The sequence below is a fragment of the Primulina tabacum genome, chromosome 5 (genome assembly GCF_025594145.1).
Source record: "Primulina tabacum isolate GXHZ01 chromosome 5, ASM2559414v2, whole genome shotgun sequence".
In the NCBI taxonomy this organism is placed as follows: domain Eukaryota; kingdom Viridiplantae; phylum Streptophyta; class Magnoliopsida; order Lamiales; family Gesneriaceae; genus Primulina; species Primulina tabacum.
The window spans coordinates 23,694,890-23,718,338 of NC_134554.1; the positions used below are offsets into that span (position 1 = coordinate 23,694,890).

Below are 23,449 nucleotides of genomic sequence, written 5' to 3' on the forward strand. Positions count from 1 at the left end.
CATAGATAAAGTCCTTGAATATACAATAGGTACCATGAGGTCTGCGTCGCAACGTAAGATCATGAAACTAATTAGGAAGCGTATCGTATATTCTAAACATGTTCCTAGTCGATTCAGCCGCCTAAAACAAGAATAAAGGTCGCTCGATCTCGATACTAGCATCTGTAATGTGAACGCCATGTTTCATTGGCAAGGGCATGGAGATGTTCATTCACACAGATGGGTGATCATGTGATGATGCACTGAACAACCCTCCCTCGGACTGTCCAAGTGGTTCTCACTTATCGAGGGGAATAGTCCGCAGTTATGGTTGTAAACCATTAGTCCTTTGACCGGGGACAATGTAAGGGCTATACGTACTAGCATGCACTTTGATCCGTTTACCGACTCCATCGAGGGTCATCAGGTGGCGAGATTGGGTGTAGTTTCGAAATACGTAGGAGCAAATGCATTGTAGTCAGGGATTCATCGTTCGCCTATGAGTAAAAATATCCTATGTGATCTGATGAGTTAATAGTGTGAGGAGTCTCTGGCCAGAGCAAGAAATTTGCTTTATGGAAAGGTGTTTTCCTAGTTGCGTATGTCATGCCACTATTAGTACTCAAAAATAAATCACATCGTTAACGAATTAATATGCAACTCTCGATAAACCAATGGTTGCAGATTCGATCGGGATATATGTGTTGAAGGGACTGAACTGTACGCTAACCATGACTAAAGGCTCTTGCAGGCACTATCAGTGATATCTAGGGGATCGTGGGGCGATGCTACTAGACGCTCTTATCATAATCCGATGGGTGCAATCAGAAATGAGTTCTGACATTCTTGATCAAGGAGTTGATGAAAAGAATAGGGTTAACTAGGGTAAACCCGAATAAGAATAAATGTTATTCTGAATCACATGGAGATGTGAACCCACGGCTAGCTGTATCCCTGAACTATTGAGGGTCACACAAGTATCGGATTCTGTGTTCCCGTTGAGATAGTCAAATTTCAAGGAGTTGGAATTTGGCGACTATAGTTTGATGGAGATCAAACAGGAAACTTATAAAGGAGTTTATGAGCTGATTCCATAAGATGGAAGAAGTGAAAGTTAGCATGATTGCTAAATAAGGAAGGTGACTGGAACTGCCTGTTTTGTGAAGGAGTTCACTAAAACTGGCAGCTGTCAAATATGGTAACTGCCATATATGGTAAGTTCTAAATTTGGCAAAATGAAAATTTTGATCTTCGAAATTTTTCGATTTTCATTATATGAACAAGACTTGTATCCTTGATACATCGACGCTCTGGGATCGTTGATCGGGGTTATAATGAGTTCGGAATCATTTATTTAGTGAATTGAGAATTTACTAATTAAATAATTGTGCTAGTAGTGGTGACTACTAATGTGCACAAATTCCCATAAATATTCTAGAAGAGTCTAGAATTAAATTAACCAAAGAGTTATGTTGTCAATTAAATAATACTTATTTAATTTAATATACATATACATGTATATATTTTATATGGTGATATAAAATATGTGTATATGATATTATTATATAATGTATCAGTAAAGGTTAATAAATACATTACATATTAATTATGTGAGAGTTTAAATATAATGAAATTATTAGAGTCCTTGTGGGAGATTGACTGCTAATTAGATTAGAAGTCTCACTATATAAATACACTATTAGGGCTCATTGTTGGATGATGAATTTTGCACACAAAATAAAAGAAAATCTCTCTTTTCCTTAAAGAAAACCCACGGCTATCGCAAAATATGGGAAGAAAGATTTGTCCAATTAAGCAAATTAGATTTGCTAATTATTGATTAAGAATCAATAATTATTTGGCTAATTATTGATTGAGAATCAAAAGGGAAAAATTAAGAAAAACTCTCGGCCTATACAAAAAGGGTTGGGAGAATTTAGGCCATTTGATTTTCTTCCACCGCCGTGCCACTTCGTCTCTGGATTTTGGAAATTCGGAGGATACAGTCTCAACGCACAAATCGCTTGCGATTTCTAGTGCAATCCAAGCGAGGAACAAAGTTTCTGATCGCGGACCTAATTAGACGATCAAATTTGAAGAGACGTTCGTAGGGATTTACAAGAAGGGCTATATCCGTTTAACATCGGAATAGTTTGGAGTCAAGCGTCAAGAATGCAAAGGTATAATCCTAAACGTCCTATGAATGTTTTTAAACACACGACGCCCAAGAACAAAATTTTTAAACTTCCGCTGCGTCTTGGGTGCGAGAATATGATGTACTTACAGTGGTATCAGAGCCAGTTATTCTCAATCGTGTGTTTTAATTAAATTGTGTTGAGTTTATTATTTCTAACTGCGTAAGAATTTTTGTGAAAAATGCTCCTAAAATTATTTTTGAAAAATATGTTTTTAAAAAAAAAATAATAATTGGGTTTGCCCAGAACTGTTCCGGGCGACGAGCGACGCGCGCACACGCGCCACACGGCAGGCGCACAGCGCCCTTGCGCACTACGGGTGAGCGGCGCTCGCACCGCCACCGCACACAGGCGCGCCCGCCAGCTGCCCGATCCGTGCGCTGGCCAGCGCCCGATCGGATCGGGCAGCGGGCGGACGGGTATCCGGGAACGTCTTGGGCACCGCGGTGGGTCGTTGGCTTGAATTGTTCGGGCCAAGGGCGAATTTCTGATTTTTTAAAATTTTGGGTTAAATTGATACTTTGTGAAAATACGGACGATTTTACCCCTACAATAATTTTGATAAAATCAATTTCTTACAAAATAAATAATTGAAATATGATTTTAATTATTTATGGTAAAAAGTTTTTACAAGAAATTTAATTATTTAAAATTAAATAAAAGTGTTTATTTAATTTGATAATTATGGCGGTTAGTGATAATTTACGAGATACACGATTTATTGATAATATGTGATATTATGGAATTTATGTAATATATGATATTATATTTTAAAAGAATGATCGAGAGCCATGACCAATGTGCTAGGTGTATGTTAGGATATTTTACGTGTTGTATTTTTTATTATTTGATAATTAAAAGTAGGACCTGGTTTTTGGTCCGTACCCACCCCCTAAATTTGTATCCCAATGTGCCATGGATATTTAATGTAAATATTAGAATTAGTGGGATATCAAGATTTGAAGACGGTGGGCCCGATCATCGGAAAGAGTTTTGAAGATCGAAGACATGTAAAATATTGGAAGCTTATGTAATATTGCATTTGCATCCCCGCATTTACCTAGGTTATGGACATGGATCCGTATGTGGCTCGTACGGATCAATAATCTCTCGGTTATCGATCATCCTTTATTATTTATGATGTATGTGATATATTATAAATAATCAGTATGTGCGTTATTATTAATATAATGACAAGAGTTGCATGAATCCGGCAACCATACAAACAATCATGGCACGAGTTTTAAAATTAATGATGAGACAAATTTTTAAAATTAAAATCCCTCATTTTGGATGAGATCCAAAATTTAAATCAAGCCCATTAAAAGGATAATTAAAAGAAAGTTTAATAATTCATTGCCTTCCATCAACGGTGGTTGCATGATGAACGCTACCCGCGGTCAGTGTCTGGCTCATATTATTGGGGAGGCCTGGACGCCGGAAAGCTGTGACTTCCACTGACATATTTGATGTGAACTACGTGAAACTCCCATGACTTCGGCTCATATTATTGGGGGATCTCATGGCGACCATCCATTAAGGTTCAACGTTGATGGGCCGAGCTCGACACGTGAAGAGAAAGGAGATCATATTATTGGACCCTCCTCAAACGTGAGGCAAAATTACGTAAGGGTTGCAAGGAGTTGCAATTGGGCTCTACCTTTTGGAAGTTATGATTTGCTGATATTATTCGGGATCATAATTTTGCAATTGGGCCTTGCGTACTCATTAAGGAAATTGGATTTCCCGTTTTTCATCAGATGGTGGTGAAAATGACAAAATAGTGGGAGGACAATTCGTAAAAACAAAAGTCCATATTTTACGTCTTACAAAATATTTTAAAATAGTCGACAATGTTTATTCTGTTTCCATATCAGTATATTTATGATTTAGTCACGTAATTCAAATCTGTTATTAAAACAAGCTAACCGAACATTAATTTTCAAGATTTGCTGGGAAAATTGTTCTAAGTTCGGAGAGAATAGCATACACACTAATGTCAGTCTTGCTGAACTGACAAAGCATACAAGCTGGTAGGATAGTATGCAAGCTAAAGTGTAATATGCTCGCGTCTATGTCAAATGAACTGTAGAGACAGTTTGAGAAAATTTTGAATGTTGTTGACATTCAAATACACATGCAAGAGTTGCATAGTGCATTAAACTCGCACAATGATGCACACTATTTTCAAGGAGCTCATGACCACACGCATGCAAGATCTGGCTCTTGCCCATGAGCATGGTGTAAGTATGATTGAGCCTATTGAGAAGGTGGGGGGTCTTGAATTTGACAAACCCCGATAAGTCAGAACATGTTTGCTTCACTGTAAGAAGTCTGGACATAAGAAATTATCTGGGCCAGAAATGTTTTGTCAATGATAAGAAAACAACCAAAAGAAAACAAGATAGTCTAAACCAAGCACATTTGTGGCACGTTAGGCTAGGACATATTTCTCAAAGAAGGATGCACAAGCTAATGGGAGAGGGCATGTTTGACTCGTCGGACATAAGCTCTCTAAGAGACATGTGAGTTCTGTCTGAAAGGAAAAATGACCAAGGCCCATTTCGTAGGGAAAGTGGAACGTGCACATGATCTGTTGGATTTGATCCATACAGATGTGTGTGGCCCGCTAAGTGTTAGCACGAGATTTGGCCATTCCTACTTCATTACATTTACCGATGACCATTCGAGGTTTGGGTATGTGTATTTGATGAAATACAAGTCTGAAGCCTTTGAAAAGTTCAAAGAATTCAGAGCAGAAGTAGAGAAACAACTAGGAAAAAGTATTAAAACACTACGATTAGATCGAGGTGGAGAGTACTTGAGTACTGCGTTTCAAGACTACCTTAAAGAGAATAGGATTCTCTGACAGTGGACTCCGCCTGCCACACCCCAGTTTTAATGGTGTGTCAGAACGTCGTAATCGGACATTGATGGACATGGTCCGATCTATGATGGGATTCACTAAGTTGCCGCCATCCTTTTGGGGATATGCGCTTGAAACAGCGGCAAGGTCGTTGAATCAAGTCCATATAAAAGCAGTGAATAAAACTCTATATGAGATATGGATGGAAAAGCCGCCCAAATATTCTTGCTTAAGAATATGGGGATGCCCTGCTTACGTGAAGCAGGCAGTGGGAGACAAATTGGATAGTAGAGCCAATTTGTGCTACTTTGTGGAATATCCAACGAACTCTGTTGGATATTTCTTCTATTATCCTAGTGAAACAAATGTGTTTTATTGGATAGAAAAAGCAGAATGATAGAACTCGATGAGATTCGAGAATCACCCACTACACAAGTAGTAGAATCCACACCCCAACAGCCAATCAAAGAAAGACAAGCTCCTAGGAGATCCGAAAAGATCCCAAGGCCGCCTAATAGGTTGAGCCTGCTTCTTGAAGAGGTCCAAGGGGAGCCCATTCCTGGATGTGATCCAAGAAATTTCAAGGAAGCATTGTCTGATGCCGATTCATCTAAATGGCTTGAATTTATGCAGTCCGAGATGGACTCCATGTATTCGAACCAAGTATGGTCCTCAGTAGATCCACCTAAGGGAATTGTTCCAATATGATGCAAATGGATTTACAAAAGGAAACTTGGAGCGGATGGGAAGGTGGTAACCTCAAAGCTAGATTGGTAGAAAAAGGATATACTCAAAGACAAGGCGTTGACTATGAGAAAACCTTTTCTCCAGTCGCAATGTTCAAGTCCATTAGGATACTGCTAGCCATAGCAACATGGTATGACTATGAAATATGGCAGATGGACGTGAAAACGTCGTTCTTTAATGGGGATATTAAGGAAGAGATTTATATGTCTCAACCTGAATGATTCACATCAGTAGATCCATTTATGGACTCAAACAGGCATCGAGGAGCTGGAATATCAGATTTGACAACACTATCAAAGAATTTGATTTTGTCAAAAATCCTGAGGAACCTTTTGTATACAAGAAAGTTAGTGGGAGTGCAGTGACATTCCTAGTACTTTATGTTGATGACATACTACTCATTGGAATGATATAGGGATGTTGCAATCAACTAAAGTATGGTTAGCTGGTAAGTTCTCCATAAAGGATATGGGTGAAGCATCATATGTATTAAGAATACAGATCTATAGGGATAGATCAAAGAAAATGCTAATGAGGAGATTCTCTATGGAGGAGTCCATGAGAGGATATCTCCCAATGTCTCATGGTGTGAATCTATCCAAGTCTATGTGTCCTAAGACTGATGAAGAGATAGAAACCATGAGCCGCATTCCATATGCGTCTGCTATAGGCAGTATTATGTATGGTATGATATCTACTTGACCTGATATTGCACATGCACTGAGTGTTGCAAGCTGATATAAGTCGAATCCCGATCTACTGCATTGGAAAGCAGTAAAGGACATTCTTAAGTACTTGAGAAGAACTAAGAATTTGTTCTTGGTATACGAGAGTGGGGAACTAAAATTGGAAGGCTACACTGATTCTAGCTTCCAATCAGATGTGGATAATTCGAAATCGACCCATGGATTTGTATTCAAGCTCAATGGTGATGCTGTCTCTTGGAAGAGTTTCAAGCAAGACACCACATCGGATTCAACCACTGAGGCCGATTACATAGCTGCATCGGCTGCAGTAAAGGAGGGTGTTTGGATGAGAATTTCATCCAAAGAGTTGGGTGTCATTCTCAAAACAGTTGATCCAGTCCCGGTGTACTGTGACAACACCGGTGCCGTAGCGCAAGCGAAGGAACCGAGGTCTCATCAGCGATCCAAACATATACTGAGGCAGTTCCACATAATCCGGGAGATTGTGGGAAGAGGAGACATATAAGGGCCCGTTATCCTAATCACGATTTATTAACATGCAATCTTGATTAATCAGTAAACAGCAGAAAAGTGAGTTAAAAATTTGCGTTTGGGCCTATAAAAATTTCGGCATAACCTTCCCGTAAATAGGACATACCAGAAAATCAAATACTCAAAATAAACAACATGTGCCCTCAATAAACACAACAGCATACACACGTGCCAGCCAGACACGATCATGACATATCCAAACCAAAATATCATAGAGCCGACAAAGCTCGATAATACCATAATATAATCCTCCAAATATATACATAGAGTATCTGGGAGACAGCAACACCACGCAATACCTAAATACAACTGCGTCTTCTCTCAAGGAGCTCTGGTACTTCCTGAGGCTTCCTCTCGAGCACCTGAGGTCGAACCACATGTACCACCTGTCATGTCCACACACAAAAGACACGACAGCCCCCTCTCGGGGGTCAGCAACCCCAGTACGAGACATCAAGAAACCACGATATATGACATAGAAATGCAATGATGCCATGCATGAATAGGTGCAAGATAACAGGATATCAGGAATCAAATGATCGATATCAAAAATCATACATATATGCTCGAGCTGGTCCACAACGCAGCGGACCGTGCCTGGGATATGGCCCAGCCTCGAAGCCAGCAACTACCTAAGCCGGACCGAATCAAGGTAGGCAAACATCTCCAGAACATCATAACACATCATACATATATAACGGATCTCAACCGAAATATAACTGGATCTCAATAACAGATAGGCTCAATATGATATGTTTAGTGGTATTGATGTGTCTAACTAAAATAAAATATGTGTGAACAAAAAAAATATTTTATTTTATTTTGCACATCAATTACCAACTGATAATAAGCGAGTCAGAATATAATATCACATAAGTCAGCAAATAGCAAATAAATCATACACAGGATCATCAGATGCCTCTGTCAGACATCGTGAAAATAACTGATCTCTACCTACCTCAACTAATTTACCAGTAATTTAAATCCTCAAGAAAGTCTTGGAATTGCCAACTCAGACAAATCACCTGAATATTAATTTAAATGATCTTATTATCATATAAAAATTCCAGAACCATTTAAATTCACTAAAAATCCAATTTCAACTATTTAGGCATTTTAAATTCCTAAAATTCAATATTCGACTAAAATGCCTAAAATCAATCATTTCTATTATATCGTCGTAAATATTATTTTTAGCTTTAAGTGACGCTAAACTAATATTTAAGCGACTGCGATAAATTCTAGGTTCATCAGATTATACCTCCAACTTGCACAATTCCGGAACCTACAACAATAACCCAATAATTAATCAATAATGATACATTATTTGAGTCGAAATTGAATTAAATTCACGTAGGCAACAATTCGCACCGAGGCAGCTTGAAATCCAAACAGCAGTGGCTAAAATCAAGCCTACACCGAAACTAACCGACAACAGGCGGCAAACTCGCCGGGAAAGATGACCTGAATCACGCAGAAAAACGGAGCCGACGGGTCTTTCTCGAAAATTTGCAAAAGTGGTACCAAAAGAAAGCTTACGACACAAGGAACAAAACCCCTCAATCAATTTTTAGTTTTGAGCGGCGATTTCAGCAGTGAAAGAGGCGACGTTTTTCGACGTGTTTTCAGGAGTCGAAATTTTACCTAGCAAGAGTGGTATCAATGGATAGCTCTCATCATGGGCTTTCCAATCGTATATTTACTTGAATTTTCCGGCGGACTAGGTGCGGCCACAATCGACGGTCAATGTGGGGCGGTGGTTTGAAGCTTTGGGCTGAAGTTACGGGAGAGAGATGATTAGTGTGTGTTTATAGGTGTAGTGTGTGAGAGAGAGTGTATTATAATATATAATATATATATATATATATATTTATATGTGTTTCTCTTTTCTTCGTTTGGGGTTCGAAACTTGACCCGGTCTATTTTTTTTCAACTCTTGTGTGATATAAAATTTAAATATGCATTTTAATATCGTCTATAAACCGATATTTTCTAATACATATTTTAAATACACAATTTAATTATTTTAAATTCCTCAATTTAAAATAATTAATCTTAATTATAGCCAAATAACATATAATTAAATCGGGTCATTACATTTCTCCCCCTCTAACAAATGAATTTCGCCCTCAAAATCGAAACACACAACACATCTTATATACAACCTAGTCAAACATCTACCATTGATAGTACATAGGAAAGTCAGAGTACATGGAATAATTTGTAACAATTTCAAACAAGTGAGGCCATTCTTGCCGCATTTTAGCCTCCAACTCCCATGTAGCCTCTTCAGTCCCATGTCTACTCCACTGTACCATAACCAGCGGAATCGTCTTATTTCGAAGTTGTTTATCCTTTCGATTAAGAATCTGTGTAGGATACTCAACATAACTAAGAGAACTGTCCAACTCCACATCCTCGTGTCGCAGAACATGAGATGGATCCGGCTCATACTTCCGCAGCATAGATACATGAAACACATCATGTATAGCAGACAAACTATGCGGCAAGTCCAATCTATAAGCCAATAAACCGATCCTCTCAACAATAGTATACGGTCCAATATAACGTGGAGCTAATTTTCCTTTTCGCCCAAATCTCATCGTCCCACGAAATGATGACACTTTCAAGAAAACTTGATCGCCAACCTGAAATTCTAAAGGCCTACGTCTTTTATTTGCGTAGCTAGATTGACGATGCTGAGATGCTTTTATCCTTTTTCTAATCAAATTTATCTTTTCATTCGTTTCTTCAACAAACTCAGGTTGTACCAATGGTTTTTCTCCAACCTCATTCCAGCATACGAGTGATCGACACCTTCTATCATACAAAGCTTCGAATGGTGCCATCCCTATAGTTGTTTGAAAACTATTATTGTATGAGAATTCAACCAATGGTAAAGATTCTTGCCAGTTTCCACCAAAATCCATGACCACTGATCGTAACATATCTTCCAAAGTTTGTTTAGTCCTCCCTGTCTGACCATCTGTTTGAGGATGATAAGCTGTACTCATTGCCAACTTAGTACCCAAAGCATTCTGAAGACTACTCCAAAACTTGGAAGCAAATCTAGGATCTCGGTCAGATACAATAGATACTGGAACTCCATGCAATCGAATAATATTATCCACATATAATCGTGCCATTTTATTATAAGCATAAGTACGATCGTATGGAATAAAATGCGCTGATTTGGACAATCTATCGACTATCACCCAGATAGCATCACAACCATTGTTTGATCTGGGCAAGTGAGTCATGAAATCCATTGCAATATGTTCCCAGTTCCATTGTGGTATTTCTAAACTCTATAACATACCTCAAAGGTTTCATTCTCTCGGCTTTAACCTGCTGGCATGTCAAACATTTCGCTACAAATTCTGAAATATCTCTCTTCATCGCATCCCACCAAAAATATGGTTTCAGTATGTGGTACATTCTATGAGTACCAGGATGAACACTATGACGGCTGCAATGCGCCTCTTGAAGCAATGCTTCTCTCAATCCTGTGACATTTGGTTCCACTAACCTGTTATTCATTCGTAAACAACCATCTAATGAGATATTGTATCTATCTGGGTTACCAGACAAAACCAAGTCTTTTGATTTCTGAACTTGTGGATCATTCTTTTGAGCTTTCTTGATCTTCGAAATAATCCGGCTCAAATTGTAAAGCAGATACAATAAAATGATTGCCTTTCGGCTGAAAATTCCAACCAGAAGTACATAAATCATCATATTTCTGCCAGACATGGATAGATGCTATCATAACATCCTGATACTTCCGACTTAATGCATCTACAACCTGATTCATTTTTCCTGGCCGATACTGTATTTCACAGTCAAAATCTTTCAGTAAATCTAACCATCATCTCTGCCTCATATTCAGTTCTGATTGAGTAAAGAGATATTTCAAACTCTTATGATCTGAGTAGATAATAAACTGCTCACCATATAAATAATGTCGTCAAACTTTTAAAGAAAAAACAATGGCTACTAGTTCAAGATCATGAACTGGATATCGGGATTCATGTGTTTTCAATTGCCTTGAAGCATAGGCAATAACTTTTCCATGTTGCATTAAAACACATCCCAAACCTCTTGATGATGCATCGGTACAAACCACAAATCCATCTGATCCAGATGGCAATGCCAACACTGGTGCTGTTGTCAGCTTCTCTTTCAATATAAGAAAACTATTCTCACATTCATCTGACCAAATAAATCTTGCATCTTTCTCGGTCAGTTGGGTAATAGGTCGGGCAATATGTGAAAATCCTTCAATGAATCGTCTGTAATACCAAGCCAATCCCATAAAACTTCGAATCTCTGGTATATTGGTTGGTCTAGCCCAATTCAGGATTGCTTCAACTTTACTCGGATCTACAGATATACCTTGGGCTGATATCACGTGACCCAAAAATATCACGCTACCCATCCAAAATTCACACTTCGACAATTTAGCATACAATTGAGAATCTCGAAGTGTTTGAAGAACCAATCATAAATGCTCTTTATGTTCCCGCTTTGATCTCGAATACACCAGTATATCATCAATAAAGACAATAACAAATTTATTCAGAAAATTTCTGAACACTCTATTCATCAGATCCATAAATACTGCTGGTGCATTTGTTAAACCAAATGACATTACTAGAAATTCATAATGCCCATATCTAGTTCTAAAAGTTGTTTTAGGAACATCTTCCTCTCTAACCCGAAGTTGATGGTATCCTGATCGAAGATCAATCTTCAAATAAACAGAATTTCCTTCAAGCTGATCAAACAAATCATCAATTCTAGGCAGAGGGTATTTATTTTTAACAGTAACTCGATTGAGCTGCCTATAATCAATGCACATTCTCATGGAACCATCTTTCTTCTTTACGAACAGTACAGGTGCTCCCCAAGGTGACATACTAAGGCGTATATAACCTTTTTCGAGTAAGTCCTGTAATTGCTCTTTCAATTCTTTCAGTTCTGCCGGAGCCATTCTGTACGGCGCTTTAGAGATCGGCGCAGTACCCGGCATCAAGTCGATGCTAAAATCAATTTCTCTCTGCGGTGGAAAGCCTGGTATTTCTTCAGGAAAGACATCAGGAAATTCTTTCACTACTGGGATATCAGATAATTTTGGTTCTTTCTTTGTCGCATCCACAACATAAACCATATATCCATCATTTCCTAAAGATAATAATCTAAACATTTCCATCGTTGAGACTAACGGTATCTTAGCCTATGATCCTCGACAATAAAAATTCCATTTGCTACCATAGTATGGCCTAAATCGTACTACACCATGAAAACAATCTATAGTGGCTCGATAACTGAACATTGTGTCCATACCAATGATACAATCAAAATCATGCATCGGTAATACAATCAAGTTTGTGATCATAATGCTATCATCGAAATGCAACACACAATCTAACACAATTTGCCCAGATGGAATAAATCGACCAGCTGGCGTAGACACAGATGCAGTTTCATGAAATGATGTAGTCCAAAGTTCATATTCATCGACATAATCGGATGCAATGAATGAATGAGATGTCCCAGTATCAAATAAAACTCATGCAATATGATCGTAATTATGGCAAGTACATGCGATCACCCCGCCTGGAGCCTCTCTAGCCTGATCCTCAGTCAAAGCATATACTCTGGCTTGTTGGGGACCCGGAAAAGACTGTGGCACATTTTCCCTGACCTGTGGGTAACTAGACTGCTGATAGGACGGTGCAGGAGCAAATGGTCGCTGAGATGAGCCACCTGAAAAACTACCTCTGGCATAAGGTAACTGCTGTGGCTGCATCTGTCTCTGTGCACGGCTCGGACAAACTTTGGCATAATGCCCTGGCTGACCACAACTATGACATGACCCCAGTACTCCGCGACACTGCACAGTAGGGTGTCTGCCCCCACATCTATCACATAAAAATAATGGGGTACTATCCACCTGTTGCACTTTGTGAACTGCTCGAACTAGAGGAACAGGACTGATATTTCTTTTTAAACTGTTTTCCTTTTGGTCTGAATTGTTTTTGTTTCTGCTGTTGATATGACAGTTGAGATGGAATGGATGGTGTACTTGCTGAAAAATATGAACTACCACTAGGTATCGGTGGAGCATGTGGTTGTTTACCCCTTTCCAATCCAGCCTCAATTCCAATCGCCTTGTCCACAGCTTCGGCATAAGTTGCAGGCGACCCAGCCATAACCATAGCATGTATTTGGTAGTCCAGTCCTTCCAAAAATTTTGAAATTTTTTCTTTTTCGCTGACAGCCACGTGGGGTACATAAGTGAGAAGAGCAGAAATTTGTCGATCATATTCCTCAACAGACATATTGCCCTGAACTAGTCGATGAAATTCCGATTCTCTGGCTGAGTAATAGGATGGTAGAGCATATTCTTGGAGAAATTTAGCACGAAACACCTCCCAAATGATCTGACTACATTGTTTGTTGCAATACATTTGTAGTAGCCTCCCACCAACGCTGTGCATGATCCCGTAGTTGGAGAACTGTCATAGTTAACCTTCTATCAGAATCATAATGTACTGTGTTAAACAAGAATTCCATGTGTTTCAGCCATCCTTCTGCTCGATCACTGCCTTCATTTCCAAAGAATTTTGCAGGATGCATATTCTGAAATCGAGCTACAGCCAATTCCATTTCATCAACTCTGTGCACTAACTGTTCTACCTCTGCATTAGCTTTATCAGCTACCTCTGCAGTAGGACGCCCGCGCCTACCTCGAGGAACTCTATCATTTCCTCCGATATTCTGTGCCCCAGACTCCTGAGCCACTTCTTTTCCTTTCCCTTTATTTCCTCTAGTTGCCATTCTACAGAATTTAAGGCTAAATTCCCAAAATATTCAATAACCTCAACATAATCCAAGGCACTGAAATACAACTCAAATGTATAATCTACATGTATCTCTAAGATACTAACATATAATTCATTCCAGGCAAGAGCAAATAATTTCAAATAATCAAATACATGCACACAAATTTCTTGTGCCTAAACTCGAGTGTACTAACTCTAATACGAGCGTATCCCAGTCTACGCTCTGATACCAACTGTGAGGGCCCGTTATCCTAATCACGATTTATTAACATGCAATCTTGATTAATCAGTAAACAGCAGAAAAGTGAGTTAAAAATTTGCGTTTGGGCCTATAAAAATTTCGGCATAACCTTCCAGTAAATAGGACATACCAGAAATCAAATACTCAAAATAAACAACATGTGCCCTCAATAAACACAACATCATACACACGTGCCAGCCAGACACGATCATGACATATCCAAACCAAAATATCATAGAGCCAACAAGGCTCGATAATACCATAATACAATCCTCCAAATATATACATAGAGTATCTGGGAGACAGCAACACCACGCAATACCTAAATACAACTGCGTCTTCTCTCAAGGAGCTCTGGTACTTCCTGAGGCTTCCTCTCGAGCACCTGAAGGTCGAACCACATGTACCACCTGTCATGTCCACACACAAAAGACACGACAGCCCCCTCTCGGGGGTCAGCAACCCCAGTACGAGACATCAAGAAACCACGATATATGACATAGAAATGCAATGATGCCATGCATGAATGCAATGCATGAATAGGTGCAAGATAACAGGATATCAGGAATCAAATGATCGATATCAACAATCATACATATATGCTCGAGCTGGTCCACGACGCAGCATACCGTGCCTGGGATATGGCGCAGCCTCGAAGCCAGCAACTACCTAAGCTGGACCGAATCAAGGTAGCCAAACATCTCCAGAACACCATAACACATCATAAATATATAACGGATCTCAACCGAAATATAACTGGATCTCAATAACAGATAGGCTCGATATGATATGTTCAGTGGTATTGATGTGTCTAACTAAAATAAAATGTGTGTGAACAAAAGAAATATTTTATTTTATTTTGCACATCAATTACCAACTGATAATAAGCGAGTCAGCATATAATATCACATAAGTCAGCAAATAGCAAATAAATCATACACAGGATCATCAGATGCCTCTGTCAGACATCGTGAAAATAACTGATCTCTACCTATCTCAACTAATTTACCAGTAATTTAAATCCTCTAGAAAGTCCTGGAATTGCCAACTCAGACAAATCACCTGAATATTAATTTAAATGATCTTATTATCATATAAAAATTCCAGAACCATTTAAATTCACTAAAAATCCAATTTCAACTATTTAGGCATTTTAAATTCCTAAAATTCCAATATTCGACTAAAATGCCTAAAATCAATCATTTCTATTATATCGTCGTAAATATTCTTTTTAGCTTTAAGTGACGCTAAACTAATATTTAAGCGACTGCAATAAATTCTAGGTTCACCAGATTATACCTCCAACTTGCACAATTCCAGAACCTACAACAATAACCCAATAATTAATCAATAATGTACATTATTTGAGTCGAAATTGAATTAAATTCACGTAGGCAACAATTCGCACCGAGGCAGCTTGAAATCCAAACAGTAGTGGCTAAAATCAAGCCTACACAGAAGCTAACCGACAACAGGCGGCAAACTCGCCGGAAAAGATGACCGGAATCACGCAGAAAAACGGAGCCGACGGGTCTTTCTCGAAAGTTTCCAAAAGTGCTACCAAAAGAAAGCTTACGACATAAGGAACAAAACCCCTGCAAGGACCATTGTTTGAGAAGCATCGCGAAGCCATGGGTCTAGGATCTATGGGTAGTTGGCTATAGGGCAAGTGGGAGATTGTTAGAGTAGGTGCCCGGTAAGCCAACTTGTGGCTCGGGCTTTATTGACTCTAATTTAAAACAATATTTATTTTATAATATTTTACGATTTTATTCGATTATGACATTATACTTTATATGTATACCATGCAAGCTGCATAGATAAAGTCCTTGAATATACAATAGGTACCATGAGGTCTGCGTCGTAACGTAAGATCATGAAACTCATTAGGAAGCGTACCGTATATTCTAAACAGGTTCCTAGTCGATTCAGCCACCTAAAACAAGAATAAAGATCGCTCGAGCTCGAGACTAGCATCTGTGATGTAAACGCCATGTTTCATTGGCAAGGGCATGGAGATGTCCATTCACACAGATGGGTGATCATGTGATGATGCACTTGAACAACCCTCCTTCGGACTGTCCAAGTGATTCTCACCTATCGAGTGGAAATAGTCTGCATTTATGGTTGTACACCATTAGTCCTTTGACCCGGGACAATGTAGGGGCTATACGTACTAGCATACACTTTGATCCGTTTACCGACTCCATCGAGTCATCAGGTGGCGAGGTTGGGTGTAGTTTCGAAATACGTAGGAGCAAATGCATTGTAGTCAGGGATTCATCGTTCGCCTACGGGTGAAGATATCCTATTTTATCTGATGAGTTAATAGTGCGAGGAGTCTCTGGCCAGAGCAAGAAATGTGCTTTAGGGAAAGGTGTTTTCCTAGTTGCGCATGTCATGCAACTATTAGTACTCAAAGATAAATCGCATCGTTATCGAATTCATATGCAACTCTCGATATACCAATGGTTGCAGATTCGATCGGGATATATGTGTTAAAGGGACCGTACTGTACGCTAACCATGACTAAAAGTTTTTGCAGGCACTATCAGTGATACGTAGAGGATCGTGGGGCGATACTACTAGACGCTCTTACCATAATCCGATGGGTGCAATCAGAAATGAGTTCTGACATTCTTGATCAAGGAGTTGATGAAAAAATGGGGTTAACTAGGGTAAACCCGAATAAGAATAAATGTTATTCTGAGTCACATGGAGATGTGAACCCACGGTTAGTTGTATCCCTGAACCATTGAGGGTCACACAAGTATCGGATTCTGTGCTCCCGTTGAGATAGTCAAATTTCAAGGAGTTGGAATTTGGCGACTATAGTTTGATGGAGATCAAACAGAAAGCTTATAAAGGATTTTATGAGCTGATTCCATAGGATGGAAGAAGTGGAAGTTAGCATGATTGCTAAATAAGGAAGGTGACTGGAACTGCCTGTTTTGTGAAGGAGTTCACTAAAACTGGCAGCTGTCAAATATGGTAACTGCCATATATGGTAACTACCATAATGGTAAGTTCTAAATTTGGCAAAATGAAAATTTTGATCTTCGAAATTTTCGATTTTCATTATATGAACAAGACTTGTATCCTTGATACATCGACGCTCTGGGATCGTCGATCGGGGTTATAATGAGTTCGGAATCATTTATTTAGTGAATTGAGAATTTACTAATTAAATGATTGTGCTAGTAGTGGTGACTACTAATGTGCACAAATTCCCATAAATATTCTAGAAGAGTCTAGAATTAAATTAACCAAAGAGTTATCTTGTCAATTAAATAATACTTATTTAATTTAATATACATATACATGTATATATTTTATATGGTGATATAAAATATGTGTATATGATATTATTATATAATGTATTATTAAAGGTTAATAAATACATTACATATTAATTATGTGGGAGTTTAAATATAATGAAATTATTAGAGTCCTTGTGGGAGATTGACTGCTAATTAGATTAGAAGTCTCAATATATAAATACACCATTAGGGCTCATTGTTGGATGATGAATTTTGCATACAAAATAAAAGAAAATCTCTCCTTTACTTAAAGAAAACCCACGGCTATCCCAAAATATGGGAAGAAAGATTTTTCCAATTAAGCAAATTAGATTTGCTAATTATTGATTAAGAATCAATAATTATTTGGCTAATTATTGATTGAGAATCAAAAGGGAAAAATTAAGAAAAACTCTCGGCCTATACAAAAAGGGTTGGGAGAATTTAGGCCATTTGATTTTCTTCCACCGCCGTGCCACTTTGTCTCTGGATTTTTGAAATTCGGAGGATACAGTCTCAACGCACAAATCGCTTGCGATTTCTAGTGCAATCCAAGCGAGTAACAAAGTTTATGATCGTGGACCTAATTAGGCGATCAAATTTGAAGAGTCGTTCATAGGGATTTACAAGAAGGACTATATCCGTTTAACATCGGAATATTTTGGAGTCAAGCGTCAAGAACGTAAAAGTATAATCTTAAACGTCATATGAATGTTTTTAAACACACAACGCCCAAGAACAAAATTTTTAAACTTCCGCTGCGTCTTGGGTGCAAGAATACGATGTACCTACATCTGAGTGCGTCCATTTTGTTTGAATATGAAGGCTTATGGCAACTTCAAATGAGAGGTGGATTGACAGCCTGCAGTTTTCCTCATTGTTTTGGCCTCCACCACAAGATGCAGAACAACGAAAGGTGATTTCTCTGTTGATGATATGTTGTGATTCTTGTGTCCAAAATACAGACATTCTTCTTCATAACTTACTGTCTCCTTAAGATAGCAGGTGGCATTTATAGTTCTACTTGATGTATGCGGCAGAATTGATTTAAATTTTGTCAGCTATACAGGATTTGTAATTTTGGTTATCTACAATTCCAGAGAATAGTGGGGAGACAGAAAGTTTTGCTTCTGTGTGATTTACTAACTATGTCCTGTGGGTCTTCTGAAATTTTTTGAAATTTATACGGTTGCTTTATGTTGATGCATTTCTCTAAAAGAACTTTAGGGGGGTGTATTCAATGTAGGAGATTTATTGATTTTTAATGACTTTTGTAGATTTTAAAAGTCTAGAGGTATTCAATCAAAGGCTTTTGCATACTCTATAGAAGTCTAGTGGTATTCAAAATAGATTTTCATGGAGTTTTAAAAAGTCAAGTGGTATTCAACATTGACTTTTAAAAACTCCCTAAAAGTCTAGAGGTATTCAAATTTTCAATAGACTTTAATAACTTCGTGGAATTGGTTAACATACAAACATTAAAACCTAAGGTACAACTATAAATTGTTAAAAATTGTATTTGGTTCAACCCAAAGATTGGGATGGATTTTTAAAACTTCTAACTCATACACGAGCTATTTTATATCTCTCTCTGTCGTTTCACATCACCTCTCTTCTTATCTTATCTTCTCTCCTCTCATTTATCTATATCACTCTCTTGAATTTTCGAAATATATCTCTATATTTTCATCTTTCTTATCAAAATTTTCATTTTTTGGATGATTTTTTATTTAATAATTTTTTATTTTAATATCATAAGAAAATTTGAATTTTAGATTTGATTTTGTGATTTTTAATTTATGATTTATACAAATTAATGTAATATTCAATAATAATAAAAGATGATCCAAAAAATGTCGCTTAATTCTTAATAATTGAATAGTCTCGCAACAACCATGATTTTTTAAATTCTTTTTAGCAGTTTCAATTAATGTGTAAGCTATGATATTTTTATACAAAATTATTTCCATATAATGATAATTAATATTTTTTCACATGTATATTATCACACTACAAGAAAAATTTCAATTAACAACACTCATACGAGAACGGTTTTTATTAAAACCGTTGTCTTTTTTCTTTTAACAACGGTTTTAACAAAAACCGTTGTCGTAGCCTAAAAAACCCCGCTTATAGACAACGGTTTTTTAAAAACCGTTGTCTTTTATGCGTCTACAACAACGGTTTAAATGAGCGTTTTTTTTTGGTTACAACAACGGTTTTTAAAAACTGTTGTCTAAGAGCTTTTTTTTGGACTACAACAACGGTTTTAACAACCGTTGTCTATGAGCGGTTTTGTTTAGGCTACAACAACGAATTTTAAAAATCGTTGTCTTTTGCATGGTTTTTTTGAGCTACAACAACGTTTTTTCAAAAATCGTTGTCTATATAAGATTCTGTCAAGAGTCAAAGACAACGGTTTGTGTAAACCATTGTCTTTCGGATGGTTTTTTTAACTACGACAACGATTTTTTAAAACATTGTCGTTTCTTAGTGTTTTATTTGGTTAAAGACAACGGTTTTTGAAAAAACGTTGTCGTAGTTTCTAATTTTTTTTAAAAAAAATCGGTTAATATTTAGCGACGGTTTTATAAATTACCGTCGCTAATTTAAATTTAGCGACGGTTTTAAAAAACCCGTCGCTAACTTTAGCGACAGTTCTCGCCTGTTCGTCGCTAAAATTAGCGACGGTTTTTAGCACACCGTCGCCGATTTAACTTAGCGACGGTTGTTTCGTCGCTAATTTAAAACGTCAAGAATTTAAAAATGCGACGGTTCGTAGCGACGGTGTAGATAACCGACGCAAATAGCGACGGTTATATTACAATAGTTGCTCATAGCGACGGTTTCGCTACTAGCGACAGTTTACTCAAATACCGTCGCACACTGTCTATAAATATCCGCGTCCTTGGTCATTTTGTTCACACACCTAAGTCATTTCCTTAGTCAGTTTCACTTTTCAAATTTTTTTTTTCTTCCACGATTTGTCCACGATTTTCCTTAAACTTCAATTTTAAGTTAAAGATTATAAATATATTAATTTAGTAAGATTGTTAGTTTTTTTGTTAGGTTTATAAAATTATAACCGTAATTTTTTTTATTTTATGAAAAACAATAGCGACGGAAATCATAACAAAAACCGTCGCTAATTAGCGACGGACAACCACAACCGTCGCTATTAGCGACGGAGTTATTTAGAAAAATCGTCGCAAAATTTTGTTTTACAACGATTTTTCAGTGCTACGACAACGGTTTTTCACCGTTGTCTTTGAGCGCACCCTTTTAACCACAGTGCCTTTAACAATGATTTTATAAGACCTACGACAACAGTTTTTCACCATCGTCTTTGATGTCTACGACAACGATTTTTCATCGTTGTCTTTGAGCGCACTATTTAACAACAGTGGCTTTAACAACATTTTTTTTTACCTACGACAACGGTTAAAAACCGTTGTCTTTCGCCTTTTTTCTTGTAGTGTCAATTCAAAAACAATGTTACAAATTAATCAATTGATGTATTTTAGAAATTTACAAACATGCATACAAACCCACATATATAGATATGTAAAGATTAAATGATTTAACTTTTAAATAAATAAATTGACTTATTAATATAAATATCGAAAAAATATTTCAAACTGAATATGTTATATATGTCAACTAATTATTAGTTCATAATATGTTATAATTAAGTATAAACTTTTATAAATTTTATAAAAAAAATCACAAAGTCTATAAAAATCTTACAAAAAAGTCTACATAAATCCAAATAAATCTGTTTATAAATCTGTGAGATTCTGTATAAGTCAATAAAAATCTATCGATTTTATAAAAGTCTATAATTTGAAAAAGTCATTAAAAATCATCAAAAGTCTGAATTGAATACACCCCACTTAGTTGAGAATTTGAGGAGATTGAGGGAAAAACTTTTGTTACAAGGAAATAGATGTTAGAATTGTTTTGTGAGCTCACGTAATTTATTTAATTGTACATGGACAAGCTATCTAATAAAAGACACAATAAGGTGATCTAATTAATTATGTGTTTCCAAAGTATTAAATAAATTAGTACGATCCACCTTATATATAGAAACCTAGCCTAATTATGTCTTCAATGATGTGTCGAAGACTGCTAATGTTATAGAAGGTTATGGTCCCGAGGCACAGAGAATAACACTGAATATATACAATACACTTTTTCTAGATTTCTCTCCTTCTCATATCTTAGGCAAAAATAAGGTGTATTATTCTCTGTTGCCTAGGAAGATCCATAACCCCGAGGCTACATCAATCAATAGATTCTGATACGTGTTTACTGTTATTTATATTTTCTGATAGTTCGACATGAATTCCTGATTTATTGCGATATATGGATTAATCACATGATTTATAGATTTAATTTATTAAATCTTCAACAATAGATACAAAAGCTCTTTCAATTTATGTGCTTCTTTCTCGAAATTTGTGTTTCTTCCCAACTCCTCACAGTGCCCCCATGTATGTTTATGTAAATCTGACGCATAATTAAGAATTGAGTGAATAACACATATGAAGACAGTGTTAGACTGGGGAATGAGTCGTGTATTACATTCTAGGCGAGAATGAAAGAAAAGATTGATATAGTAAAACAAGTGTACATAAAAAACCAATTTCTTTAAATTTCTAATCTTCTGTCTCCCTCCGATTCAAAATCATTTTTTCCAAGCACTTGGAGAACACTGCAGGCGGCACAATGATGTAGCCAGGGACTGCATCTCTGTGATTGTGTGTTCAACCTGTGTCCTTTTTAGTTTTCACCTAGGTATATGCAACCAGGATGTTCATGCTTTTAGATTTTATCTGTGTATATGGCAGCCAACTGCCGGGGTGTAGAAAAAGATCGGCCAGTTTCGTCTTAGGCAAGTGATGACTGAATTATGACGTGAAAAGTTTTGAGGTTATGTGGACAAAGTGCCTTAAGCTCTTTCTCTGCTGTTGACTGAAAAATTTAGGTTTCCTGTTGCCTTGTATTTGTTGAATATATCGATTTGTTTTTTGCATCTTTTTGGCATCCTGCATGGACAACATGCTTTGTTGGTTTAGAGTTTATCTTTAAGTTGAAGCCGTTCTTTTCTGTAAAATATATTTTGGTAAGCAAGAATGGAAACAAATTTACTAATCTTTTTCTCTACTTTACCCAACCGATACCATTATTCGAGTCCACATCTGATTGGACATTTATTATATCAAAAAATTGATTTGCTTTGGATTTTAAAAATGGGTGCTGTATATCCAAATTCCATTGTTTGTGGTCCGAAAACTTCAAACCCTTATTATCTTTCACACTATCATCCCAAGAAAACTCTTAGCATTAATAGTTTTAGATGTATAACCTGATTCTGTTGTTATTTTTTTCCTTTATAACATTTAGGAACTGCTTAACCACTGACATGCAATGGTATTTGATCACAAAACGCGGTAAGAATTTAAGATAATCCCATTAAAATAATAAAGGGATGAACCGAAGTGAAATATAAAAAAATATGAGTTATAACTGAAAATGAATGTTCTAAATCCAGAGTTGTCTCTGTACAATCTTTTCTCCACTATCCTTACCACTCTGGCTAGTCCTCGTGCACAAAAGATGAAAATGACATAAAGCTAGCTACTATTTTCCTTTCTTTAATATACTTCCCTCTCTACATGGGCCTCTCTTGTTTCTCTTTTAGTAAACCTTCTTTTGAGCCCACTGCATTTTTATCTATAACAACCACCCCTCCATTTTGTTTCTGCAGGCAGATTCTTCCCCGAATTTTTTTTCTTTCAGGTTCGTTTTCTATTATTGCTAAGATATTCGGCGTTGGTGGTGGTGGTGGTAGTGGTGGTGATGAATATGTCCAGTTATCATGTATTTTTCACCTTCTCCATCTTGTTTTTGCAGATTTCCGTTCCTGGCCTTGCTAAATTTAACCAAGTTATGCGTGCAAGTAAGAGTGGCAGGGTTGGACAAACATTTTCCAGCATTAATAGGTTAGATGACGCAGGTCTGTTTATACAA

At 37.1% G+C, this 23,449-nt stretch overlaps 1 long non-coding RNA gene across 2 annotated transcripts; it reads right to left on the bottom strand.

The window, feature by feature from the left end:
• Positions 1-7,006: 7,006 nt before the first annotated feature.
• LOC142547337 (uncharacterized) lies at positions 7,007-15,692 on the bottom strand. Of its 2 annotated transcripts, none has more exons than XR_012820662.1 (3): positions 15,523-15,692; positions 8,287-8,310; positions 7,007-8,050 (listed from the first exon to the last, which is right to left on the bottom strand). It is a non-coding gene; the product is annotated as an uncharacterized LOC142547337 (long non-coding RNA). The 2 variants fall into 2 exon arrangements; XR_012820660.1 differs by lacking the exon at positions 15,523-15,692 and adding an exon at positions 8,397-8,737.
• Between the last annotated feature and the right edge of the window lie 7,757 nt (positions 15,693-23,449).